General features: G+C 35.0%; 1 non-coding gene across 1 annotated transcript; it reads right to left on the bottom strand.

Moving 5' to 3' along the window:
* Positions 1-3,366: 3,366 nt before the first annotated feature.
* LOC124890792 lies at positions 3,367-3,473 on the bottom strand. Its single transcript, XR_007049341.1, has one exon. It is a non-coding gene; the product is annotated as a small nucleolar RNA R71 (small nucleolar RNA).
* Positions 3,474-13,880: the final 10,407 nt, after the last annotated feature.

Raw genomic sequence — 13,880 nt, 5'->3', positions numbered from 1 at the left:
GATTGGTGAACCAAATCTAGGCCAAATAGCTCTGCCTCATGAATCTCATACCACCCAACAGAAGAACATCATATCCTACCACACAAAGCTTCAAATAGATCCATCTCAATGTTAGTGTGGTAGCTATTATTTTAGGAAAAATCTATAAGAGGAAACTGCTCAACCCAACTACCACCATAGTTAATTACATAAGCACAAATCATATTTTCTAACATCTAAATAGTTCTCTCTACTTTCCCATTCAACTGTGGGTGAAAAATAGTACTAACACTTACCTTGGTCCCTAAATATTTCTTAAAAAACCATAAAAATGAGTTGAAAATTAGGTACCATGATTTGAGATGATAGAAATCAGTACCCTGTGTAAGTTAACAATCTTATAGAGGTATAACCTTGCATAATCCTTAGCCGGGAAGTTCATCCTCACTGGGAAAAAGTGATCAAAATTTGTCATTCCATCAATGATGACCCCAGTTGAATCAATCTAATTCTGAGATCGAGAAAGACTGGTAACGAATCCATATTGATCACGTCCTTTTTCTATAAAGGCAACTCAATCTCTTAATATAGTCCTTTAGTCCTCTTGTGCTCAACTTTTACTTGTTGACACACTTTGCTTTTGGACACAAATATAGCCACATCATGCTTTATATTATTCCACCAATACATCTCCTTAAGGACATAATACATTTTTATCAAACTAAGATGAACAACATAGCATGACTCATATGCCTCAACTAAGACCTTCTCTCATAAACCATCGACATCGAGAACACATAACCTCCATTAGTACCTTAAGGTAACATCACCACTAATCTCGAAGAACATTACCTTCTGCCCACCTACATCACCCTTGATCCTCATCAAGACAGGATCTAACACCTATTTTTTCTTGATTTTAGCACTAAGAGATGATTGTGACATCTCCTATAAAAACACACCACCATTTCTTGAGTATAAAAGATGAACTCCTAGGATAGACAAATGGTGAATGTCCTTTACCAACTCCTTCTTCTGCTTATCCAAATGATCTAGAATCCCCATGGATAAATTTTTAAAAGAATCAACAACCATATTATCCTTGTCTGGATTGTAGTGAAGACTAATACCGTAATTCTTAAGTAACTCAAGCCATCTCCTTTGCCTGTGGTTAAGCTCCTTCTAAGTAAACACATATTTAAGGCTATTATAATCAAAAAAAATATCCCCATGTACTCTATACAAATAGTAATGCTACATTTTTAATGCAAACACCACATCCAATAGTTCCAAGTTATAGGTTAGATAATTTTTCTCATGCACCTTAAAATTCCTAGAGGCATCAGCTATCAGCCAGCTATGCTGCATCAAAATGCAACTAAGCCCCATATGAGATACATAAAATAATCACAAAACTATTAATGCCTTCATGTAAAGTCAAAATTAGAGCAAATGTTAGCTTATCCTTCATATTCTCAAAACTATCTTCACAAGAATAAGTCCACGAGAACCTGACCCTCTTTTGAATCAACTTAGTCAATGGCAAAGCTATAGAAGAAAAAATCTCTATGAATATTCTATAGTAACTAACTAAACTCAAAAACGTTTGAATATTTGTTGGAGTCATGGGACTTGGACACATCTTAACCACATTAACCTTTTATGGGTCTACCACTATCCCTTTACTAGAAATGACATAACCTCAAAAAGTGATAGCGTTCAACTAGAATTCATATGTTGAAAATTTGGCATAAAACTGCTAAGCTTTCAAGGTATGCAACACCACATAAGGTGATCAGCATGATCCACCTCACTCTTAGATTACACTAAGATATCGTCTATGAACATAATGATAAACAAGTTCAGAAACTAATGGAAGACCTGATTTATCAAATACTAAAATGATGTCAGGTCATCGGTCAACCCAAAAGGCATAACCAAAAATTCAAAATGCATATACCGAGTATGAAAGGAAATCTTAGAGATATCCACCTATCTAATTATTAAGGATGATGACCAAATAAAAGTTAAATGTTGGAGAAAATCTTAGCACCCTGTAAATGATCAAAAAAATCATATATCCTTAGAAAAGGGTACTTATTATGTATCATCACCTTATTCAACTACTGATAATCAATGCACATACAAAGAAAACAATCCTTATTATACGCAAACAATACCAGTGCATTATTAGTGGTGCTTTTTCCACTTATTTGCACTTAACAGTTAAGTACATTAAGACATAATTGGGATTAAATGCACTTATATCTATATTTTGTAGGCACAAAGTTGATGAGATTCAAATATGTAAATCTGTTCTAAAAATGATCAAAAGAAAGCAAGAAAGTGTTACTGAAGACCTAGAGCAGAAATGGTCTTAGTTATGGGTGTCGGGGTTTGAGGACTGATTTTGGGCATATTTATATGTTCAAAGCACCTATAGGCACCCATATTTGGACTTGATTTTAGGACTTTGATGTAAATTCTTGAGCGTAATTTATCTTTAATTCTATTTCATACCTAATAGCTAATGCTTTTAGGGCTAGAATCTTTGTGAATTGGATGAAACTAGATAAATTAATGATATTAAATAGTGGAAGAAATAAAGATATGGGAACATAAATAAAAGAAGGCAAGCTGGAAGTAATAAATCCATATTAGTGCAACCACCACATCATACCAAAATAGTAAGGGCATTGGTCAAATTCTAGTGAAGTAGCGCAATTATGGTGCATCATGGAGAGGCTCAAATTCCCATTTGGATAAATCTAGTGGTGGTCCATAATTATGGCACATTGTGGTAAAGAAATAAATCATAGTTGTCACATTCAAATGTTGGTTTATAATTTCACCGCATTACAGTGCAAGCCCAGTTGCAAATTTTGAGTCCTGGAAGTTTAGCGCATTGAAGAGAAAAGAGAATTTAGAAATTTCAAAATCCAGTGGCTTACATAATTGTGGGTCATTGCAACTGAAGGATAATTCACATCCAAAATTCCCATTTTGATAAATCCAGTTTTGGGCAATGACTGTGGTGCATAATCGTTCCCACTCATGAACTATGTGACAAACAGTATTTGCAAGCCCAAACCAAGTGGTCAATTTGAATAGAAGTAGAATATGGTACAATTTTTAAATTTAGTTGGGCAATTCCATGGCCTTTTATATGAAGACCCACAACAACATATACGGACCTTCCAGGAAATAAAAGATATTTACATTGCTAAAGGGGTGAATTCTGATTATATCAAATTGGCACTCTTTCCTTTTTCAATAATGGGGGAAGCAAAAAGGTGGTTACGTACTGAACCACCACTCACCATCAATTAATGAGATGATCTAGCTTGAAATTTCCTTATTTTATTCCTTCAATCAGGGAAGACTGCATATTTGAGAGGTGAGATCTTGAGTTTCAGACAAAAAGAAGGAGAGAATCTCTACAAATTTTGGGAGAGATTTTAGTGTATGCTCATATATTTTCCTCACCATAATTAGTCCAATAATGATTTTTTTCATACTTTCATTGAGGGATTAGAGAAAAATACAAAGATTCTTTTAGATTCAACAGAAGGTGGGTAGTCTCATGAAAAGCCTTATTAAGAATTATACACACTGCTGAATAAAATTTGGAATCCTGACTGGCATGCTAATTTGAGGAGTGCTCCTAGGAAGGTTGCAGGAATATTGGAGGTAGACCAATTTACTGCATTACAAGCGATGATTGTATCAATGCAAAATCATTTGATTACTTAGCTTAATATCATGAAGTTGGGGGTTCCACAAGTATCACCCACATCTAATGTAGTCCAGTAGGAAAATTCTTAGTATGAAATTTGTGGGACAAGTGAACATACAACATAAACATGTGCAGCTAATCTAGGTTCTGTTCGTTACATTAGAAATGCAAATTGGCAAGGAATGCAAAATTATGGTAAGACGTACAATCCAAATTAGAGAAAACACCAAAATTTATCATGGGGTGGAAATTAGGCTCAAGCTAACAATCTGTATATGCTTCAGTGAAACAAATCAGCAACAGGTGCAACAAAGTCCAATTACTACTCCAATTTTAGAGGAGATGATGATACAGCGTCTTGCGAATTAAGGAAATTTTTAGTAGATTTGAAGAATCAGTAGTTGATTAAAAGAATTTAGAGCTATATATTGGGTAGATTATGGGAGAAAAGAACACAAGACCTCAAGGAGGTTTACCTAATGATGCATAGGCAAATCCAGACTAGGACAACATTGTTACAACAAGAAGTGGTTCGTAGTTGATGAAGGTAGAGCATACTAAGAATAGTCCTAACAACGAATCATACAAGAGTGAGGAGACCAAAGTCAAGGATAAGGTTACATGTAAGGAAATATAAGTGGAGAAAAAGACTTTACCATTACCATTTCGTCAAAGGCAACGAAAGAACTTAGAGGAAGCAAGCTATAAGAAATTTTTGGATCTCATAAAATAGGTTTAAGTAAATATTCCTCTTGTTGTAATTCTATAAAGCATGGAAAAATATACAAAGTATTTGAAGTATATAGTGTCAAATGAAAATTGGTTGATAGAATAAGCGACAGTTACACTTACTCAAGAGTACAAAACGAAGATACAAAACAAACGTCCAATAAATCTGAAAGATCTAGGCAGTTTTAACTCACAAATTACTATTGGTCAGGTTATAGGAAGAGGATTGTTGGAAGTCCAAAACCCACAACCATTGTATTATAGTTGATGGATATATCTCTTTCTTGGGATGATGGTATAGAGAAAGATATTTTCGTGCAATTGGAATCTTTGATCTTTCCTATAGATTTTGTTATTCTAGACTTCAAAGCGGACCGGTGGTCCTATTTATTTTGGGGGTCCCATTTTCAAAAACTGGGCATTGATTAATTGATGTAGCTACTGGAGAAATAAGGATAAGAGCATATGATAAAGTAGAGATTTTTGATGTGTACAAAGCTCTAATATTGCCACCCATATATATGAAGAATTATCTTTTGTTTCAATTATCGAATTTGATTCCAACCTCAGGCAATTGTTGTCAGATATCCTGTTGAGTGATCTATGTTGGGTCATGATCTTGATAAAGATTTAAAGGTGCTGGCATTGGTTCAATTTATGGATTCAGTAGTTTTTGATATAAGAAAGCTTGCTTTTGATCCTCTGAATAGACCAATCGAGCCATCGCCCAAGGCCTCAGTTGAAGAAGCACTTAAATTGGAGCTTAAGGTTCTCCCTTTATATTTACAATATGTTATTCTATATGATCAAGATACTATAACTATTATTTTTTATCAGGGTTATCAGATGTATAGGTAAAGAAAGCTATAGCAGTTTTGAAGAGAAGAAGAAAAATGATTTGTTATAAAATATCCAACATTATAGGAATAAATCTAGCATTTTTCGTGCATAACATCTACATAGAAAAGGATTATAGACCAAGAGTGCAGCAACAAAGAAGGTTGAATCCTATAATAAAGAAGGTGGACAGAAAAGAAGTGATTAAGTGGTTAGATAGTGGTATTGTCTACTTAATTTCTGATACCAAATAGGTGAGTCTGGTATATTTTATACCAAAGAAAGGTGGGATAACCGTGGTAACCAATGATGATAATGAGTTGATCTCTATACGCATCTTGACCGGATGGAGGATTTATATTGACTATCAGATGTTACATGAAGCAATGAGAAAAGATCATTATCCAATTCCATTATTGACCAACTACTGGACAGATTAGCGGGGCAAGAGTATTATTATTTTTTGGATGGTTACTTTGGATACAATTAGATAATCATAGCATTTGAAGACTACGAGAAGACCATTTTTACTTAACCATACAGAACATATGCGTTTAGATGCATGCCCTTCGACCCCTGCAATGCACCTACTACGTTTCATAGTTGTATGATGGTAATATTATCCAACATATTTGAAGATATTTTGGAGGCCTTCATGGATGATTTCTCTATGTATGGTAATTCTTTTGATAAGTGCTTGCAGCATCTTTATAGAATCTTAGATCAATGCAAAAAGATGAACTTGACGCTAAATTGGGAAAAGTACCACTTTATCATTAAATAAGAAATTTTCCTTTGCCATAAAATACCATTGAAAGGACTTGAAATAGATAGGGGCACGGTGGAAGTGATAGAAAAGTTTCCATATCCATTCAAATTCAAAAGTGTATGGAGCTTTCTTGGACATGCTAGTTCCTACAGGTGATTCATTCAAGATTTCTCAAAGATTGCAAGACCTATGTGAAAATTATTGGAGGAAGAATCCAAGTTTACATTCAAGGTTGATTGCCATGAATCCCTTAAAAAACTAAAGAAGAAGTTGACTGAAGCACCTATTCTAATTACACTAGATTAGGAGTTAATATTTGAGCTTATGTGTGATGTCAGTGACATTGTTGTGTGAGTGGTTTTTGATTATAGAAGATACATGGTGTTTGGATCAATCTACAATGCTAGCAAAGTGTTGAATGATGCTTAAGTTAATTACATAGTCACGGAGAAAGAGATGTTGGAAGTTGTGTGCGTATTCAACAAGTTTAGATCTTACTTAGCTGGCACTAAGGTTATTGTTTATACTAACCATGCCGCCATTAAGTATATTTTTAACAAGAAGGATGCAAAGCCTCAACCGATTATGTAGATTCTGCTACTTCAAGGATCTAATAATAATGTTCGCGATCAGAAAGGATCTAAAAATCAAGTTCTTGACCACTTGTCATGGGGAAAACTCAAAACAATATTGTTGATGACTCTTTTTGCATTAAAGAAGAGTTTCTTGATGAACATTTGTAAACTCTACATATAATGGAGCTCCCATGGTATGTTTATATCATGAACTTAATAGCTTATAAAGTGTACCCTCCTAAGGCCACTATACGACAAAGGAAGAAATTAATTCACGATTCTCATACCTATATTTGGGATGACGCATATCTCATCAAGTATGACCCAGATAGAGTTATCCACAAATGTATTACAGAGTCTGAATTCTTCCAAGTACTAAAAGATTGCCATTCATCTCCTTATGGTGGACTTCATAAAGATGAGAAAATTGCTAGAAAAATGATGAAATCTAGTTTTTTTGGGCCTATGTTTTTTTGGGATGCAATTTCTTTAGTTAAGAGTTGTGATCAATGTCAAAGTTTAGGTACCATATCGAGCCATCATGAGATACCCCTCAATAATATTCTTGAAATTAAAGTATTTAATATTTGGGGGATTGATTTCATGGGTCCATTCCCACATTCAAAAGGCAATTTATATATCTTTATTGCGGTTGATTACATATCCAAGTGGGTGGAAGCTGTAGCTTGTCTAACTAATGATAAATTGGTAACTAATTTTGGATTTGGAAATACTACACCCCTAACATATCTGATAAAATGCCAATAATAAAGATTTTACTTTATTATTGAACATTAATTGGAACTATTGGATGGTATGGGTTGGTAATGGAACCCTAAATGGTGTAAATGGTAAAATAAAGTAGAATGGTTAAATTTTAAGGCTTAGTAGTCATGGTTATGGTTATTTAAACTTCCTTGTGTGGTATAATGGATTCCCCGAAGTAAATAGTTAAATAAACAACTTGTGCGTACATGGGTTTCCTCCAATTTAACTTGATAACGTAATCTATCATCACACAGGAATCCCTTTACATAAAAAGGTTAGCTAAGTACATTTCTTGCAAGCTATAGTTGGTATGATGATACCACTACCCATAGCCTTGGTAAAAAATAATAAAATATTGGTTTGGTTTGTTGGAAATGGTTTTAATTGCGCATTAATCGTAGGATGTGATAACTAACTATATAGGTGCACATGAAATGGATAGACACTGGAAACTCATATTTGCTGACATGAGGGTTGGTCATAGAGACTAGAAATGATACTATGAGGTATATGGGAATCCTCACAGTACATTGTACATATGTATCATGGACAGAGAAGGGTACTAGGGAATCCTTTAATCTTGAATCTCTAGTTTTTATGGCTATATGCATCAATTCCCATTAAAGGGGTTACATTTAACCCATAGAGCCCATAGGTGGTTCTAGGAAGGTTAAGCTACACATACCCAGGTTAATGGTTTTAAATGTATGCTAACCCGGTTCCCTTTACTGGCATGGTTATATATATGTGTGTGTTCGTATATATGTATTCATTGTTTTTATTCATATGGGCGGTTTAGTTCCTTATACCTATGGAATTATTTTACTCTTATCTTAAGTTTATGATAGCACTCACCCGCTAACCAATCTTCAGGTGGCTGTATCCCTACGTAATGCAGGAATAACCATTCTACTCCTACTACTTAATGTTCATATTTAGGATCAGCTACTGTATTGAAGTGATGAGCTTTCTTATTCCAAATAGCTCCATTTAATATTTTAGGATGTTTTCCATACTTTGGTTAATTTATGGATATTGATTTTTGCTATGGTTGGGGGTATTTCCCAACTGAATGTGTTTTTTCATTTGGTTATATTCTTATGTGACTACTATGGGTTTGAATTGGTGAGATCAGTATTGGTGTTAACTTTAGTATTGGCTATGGTATTCGGGTTGATACCATTGAACTCGATTTAATATTGTTCCGTCCTCTTATATTATGTTATAAATAGGAACTTAGTCATTGTTTTTGTTGTTGGCTTATAGTTTTGGTTTGGTAACTTAGGTTATTGGTTAGGCTCTAGATAGTTGGACTCATATGGGTTGATTATGATCATAGACCTATCTTAGAGCCTAGTGTATTACGACTATACTATCTTGTTATATGTTTAGAGTTTATCTAAGTTTGGGTTTATTCATAATTTATTAGGTTGGGTATATGAGGTGATCTTTGGTTCGGGTTGGACTTAAGATGGCTCTTTCAACAATGTCTCAGGTCGATTTGTGTCAAGTAGGTATCAGAGCTATATGTTCATGGTTAAATGGGAGTCGACAATCCTTGGTTACTGTATTTTGTTTTAGAGGTATGTAGCGTGCCACTCTAATAAGATAGAGGCTACTAGGCATTTAGGAATGTTTAACTTAATTAGTATTCTACTTTAAAGCTTGGATCTAAGTCTTGGAATCTTCTCTAATCGTTGTTTTTCTTCTTTTCATATCATTCCTCGATGATCTGAGATATAAGGTAACTCTTCTATCCTAGCTTTGTGCAATATTGAAGGAACATAAGGCATCTATACTTGGTCTAGGGGTCTAGTACCTGATATTTTTTTACTTCTACCTATTGCTACTAGTCCACCTCAGGGTGAGGTGACAAATGTTGAATTTAGTGAATTGATTTATGTTATTTCTCAGTTTATTATTGGCCAGGCTGAGCGGGATATATCTCGTGTTTCATCTATTGACGCTACAAGGGTTGGCTAGTTTTTTAAGATAAATCTTCCCACTTTTACTGGTGTGATGGTGGAGAAGGAACCTCAGGGTTTCTTAGATAAAATAGAGACAATTTTTTGGATAATTCATGCCATGAATACAGAAGGGCGGAATTTTACTTCTTACCATCTTAAGGATGTGGCGTACCAGTGGTAGGAGAAGTGACGTAGTGTGAGAGATAATGTTGCGGAGTCTAGCTGAAGGGAGGCTTTCCCTAATGCTTTTCTAGATCGATTCTTTTATCAGGAGTTGAAGAAAGTAAAGACAAAGGAATTTGTCAATATAAGAAAAGGTAAAATTTTGATCAAGGAATATGCCTTGAAATTCTACGAGTTGTCAAGGTATGCTTCGAAATTGGTATCTGATATAATAGAAAGGATGATAAAGTTTATTTTTGAATAATCTCGAGATGTGATCCTTGAAAGTAAGACTGCATTGCTAATCAAAGATATGGATATTTCTAGGTTTATGGATCATATGTATTAGGTGGAGGAGAAAAAGAGAAAGCATGTTGAATTCGGGAAAAGGTACGATATGAAGTTCAGATTTTCTTAACAAAGTGGTTCTCAATGGCAGGGTGGTTGGAATAGCGGTAAGTGGAAAAATAAAAAGTTAGGGAGTTTTGGTTCCTTCCCTATACCTAGTCCTCCTTAGCCAAAGTAGTTAAGTGATAGGCATCTGAAGGGTGGTAATAATATTTGGGAAGAAGGTGCTTAATCTTCAGAAATTAGGAGTCAATCGACGTTATCATGCCCTATTTGTTAGTTCTATGGTAAGTTATATATAGGTTTCTATGATGAGGGGAGAGAGAGGTGTTTCAAATATGGTTAGCCAAGCCATATGCTTAGAAATTGTCTTTTTGGTAAGGGAGATTTGGGGTTGAGTATTGATCTGTATGATTCATCTGCTGCTACTAGACCAAAAGGTGTTGCTTCGGCATATGTTTCTGCTTTTGTTACTCTAGCAGGTCAAATAGGTTATATACTCTTGCTATTTGGTAGAAATTTGAGGATGTCGTTACTGGTACATTACAATGTTTTTCTTGTGACTTGTTTTATTTGCTTGATCCAGAGTCCACACTCTTTTATATGACACTATTTGTGGTTGTCTATTTTTATATCTTAAAGTTATTTTAGATCTATTTGCTATTTCTAGATTGATAGAAGACTCAGTGGTTGCTAAAAGAGTCTATAAGGGGTATGGCATCTGTTGGTAGTAGGCAACCCTTGGTGGATTTGTTTGGACAGGATATGGTGGATTACAATGTTATTCCTGGATAGATTAGTTAGACTCTTGTTATGTGTCCTTAGTTTGTCGGACCCATAAGGTTGCCTTTAGGTTCCCTGGTGAATTAGTTATTGAGTCGGTGGTGGTTCCCTAGCTCTTAGGGGGAAGTTTATTTTTTTTCTGGAGCTTGGAGATTAATCTCCAAACGGTGCCTTTATTAGCTAGTCAGGGTTAATCATTCTAACTTAAAAGGTCTTTCCTTTTATTGGTTTTGGCGGTGAATGAGTTTTTGAGGTCTTTCTAGATAATATTCCTAGTGTTTCTCAGGATTTGGATATTGAGTGTGGTATTGATTTGATTTTGGACACTTATCTTAAATTTATTCATCCATATAGAATGGCTCTGTCTTAGTTGATAGAACTCAAGAAAAAATTTAAGAATCTTTTGGATAGGGTTTTTGTCCATCCTAGTGTGGTGAGTTTTGATAACCTAAAGGATTAGAAAACTTTTTCCCTGATTTTGACATTACATTAAGGTAATTAGCAGTTTGTCGTTTATTGTGATACATCTCGGGTGGGACTTGGTTATGCATTGATGCATCATAGGAAGGTAAGTCTATGATTCCAGTCAGTTGAAGGTATATGAGAGAATTTATCCTACTCATGACTTAGAACTTTTAGTGGTAGTTTTTGTTTTGAAAATTTAGTGGCATTATTTATATGGAGTGCACGTAGAGATAGTTTTTTAATCATAAGTGTCTACAGTTTGTTTTCACTCAGAAGGAGCTATATCTCAGGTAGAGAAGATAGTTGGATATTCTCGAGAACTATGATATTAGTCTTTACTACCAACTAGATAAAACTAACATGGTTAATGATGTTCTTAGCGGATTATCCATAGGGAGTTTGGCTCATATGAATAAGGAGAAATGGGTATCTGTGAAGGATAACCACCACTTAGCTAATCTTTAAGTCTATCACTTGGACTCCAATAATTATTGTGTGATGGTACAATAAGTTGTTTGATTGTCTCTTGGTACAGAGATCAAGGAGAAGAAAACAATTGATCCTATCTTGATGAAAATCAATAGAGATATTGGTAGGAAAAAGGTAAGGGTATTAAAAATTGGTGTTGATGGCACATTAAGGTACCGAGAGTGGTTATGTGTTCCTGGCGTCGATGGTTTGAGATAAACGATTTTAGTTGAGGCATATGAATCATGCTAAGTTCTTCATCCCAATTCGACAAAAATATATCATGATCTCAAGGAGATGTATTGGTGGAGTAGTATAATGAGGGATGTGGCTGATTTTATGGCTTTGTGCATAGTTTGTCAACAAGTGAAAGTTTAGCACATGAGGCCTGGAGAGTTGTATCAAGAAATTGAGTTGCCTGAATGGAACTGGGAGGTAATCAATATGGATTTTGTCACCGAACTTTCTTGGTCTAAGGACCAATTTGATTTTGTGTGGGTTGTCGTGGATAGGATTACAAAGTCTCCTTACTTTTTATTGATGTGAACTAATTTTTTTGCTGAGCACTATATGGGGTAGTATCTTCATATGATTGTAAAGCTACATGGGGTACCTATTATAATTATCTCTGATCATGGTGCATAGTTTTTATCAAATTTCTAACAGTCTTTTTAAAAATGGTTGGTGGCCAACGTTAGTTTGAGTACTACTTTTAATGCTTAGAGTGATAGGCACGCAGAGTGGACTATTTAGACATTGTAGGACATGTTTTATGCATGTCGGATTGATTATGGTGGAAATTAGGTTGAGCATCTACCTTAGGTAAAGTTTAATTCTAGTTTTTGAATAGCCCCTTTTGAGGCATTGTATGATAGGATTTGTAAATCTCCTATTGGGTGCTTTGTGCTTTGTAAGCTGGATATGTTTGGTCCATCTATTGTTTATTAGGTTATTAAATAGGTAAAGTTGCTTTGGGATAGTTTTAAGGCTGACCAAAGTCATCAAAATTCCTATACAGATGTGAATCGTAGAGATATTCAATTTGACGTTAGGGATGAGGTATTCTTGGAGGTATCTCCCATAAAGGGCATGATTTGGTTCGCTAAAATAGGGAAGCTCAATCCTCAGTATATTGGTTCTTATTGGGTTTTGTAGAAGTTTGTATGGTGTATGAATTAGAGTTGGCTTTAGTTTGAGCTCCATTCATCCGGTATTTCATGTTTCTGTGTTGAGAAAAATTCTTAGAGATCCATCATTGGTGGTTTCTTTAAAAGCATTGGGTATCTCAGATTCATCATCTTATGAAGAGGTCCTAGTTATGACATTAGATTGACAAGTTTGTAGGATAAAAACCTAGGATGTGGCCTCGGTTAAAGTACAAATATTCATATTTTTTTGGCTCCAGATATTCGTATGAATGGTATATGTTCTTTATCACATCTTTATTTACTAACTTAGTTAAGGGTCAGAATGGATCCTAGAATCTTTTTTTCTAGCTTGGTTAAAGGTTATATTGCTATTTGATAATGCAAATGAATGGTGCTTGTGTTTGACCTACCCTATCGATCATTCTGGGACGAATGATCCTTGTGGGGGAGACTAAAACACCATGGATTTTTGAATATTAGAAATTTTCTTGGATTTCTATTTTTTGATCAAGACACGGCTAGGGGGTACAGGTCATATTCTGGGGTACAATTGGTAAAGATTTTTGTGCTCTAACAAAAGATTGTTGGTGGGTTGGATAGGTTTCTTTAATGGGTATGACTATGTTGGTATGAGTCATATAGTTATTTTTGGGTTATGGTTTTGATTTTTCCTTCAATTGCTTTGAGACTTAGTTACTTAACTTGGATCTAAGTCTGAGTGGCTCACCATGAGCCATAAGATAGGGTACGAGATGTACCATTGAGTCATATAGTATACAGTGACCAAAACTCCTTTGATTCAATTCTGGCAGGGATATGGTTGTAGGTTACTAATCGTATGGTTTGGATACAACTTGGTCTAGGCAAGTCCTATGTTGGTCAGTGTGGGGTCCAAGGGGAGACCTATGGTATGAATAGTGGGTACAACTAGTATTGGTGGATACGACCTATATGGGATGGTTGTACCCTATCGCTAGGATTTTGTGCAGTTTAAGTGTGGTTAATCTAGACATTTCACTACATAACCGATAGAGACCCCACAACATATATCACACTTTGAAGCTTATTTACCCTATTATTCTAATCTTAAACACTTAGAAATATTAACTAATTCTATCTAAGGATCTTGGGTAAATGAAGGCTAGG

This window comes from Capsicum annuum, unplaced genomic scaffold (assembly GCF_002878395.1).
Source record: "Capsicum annuum cultivar UCD-10X-F1 unplaced genomic scaffold, UCD10Xv1.1 ctg2516, whole genome shotgun sequence".
Taxonomy (NCBI): Eukaryota; Viridiplantae; Streptophyta; class Magnoliopsida; order Solanales; family Solanaceae; genus Capsicum; species Capsicum annuum.
This window is presented reverse-complemented; position numbering and strand designations above follow the sequence as displayed.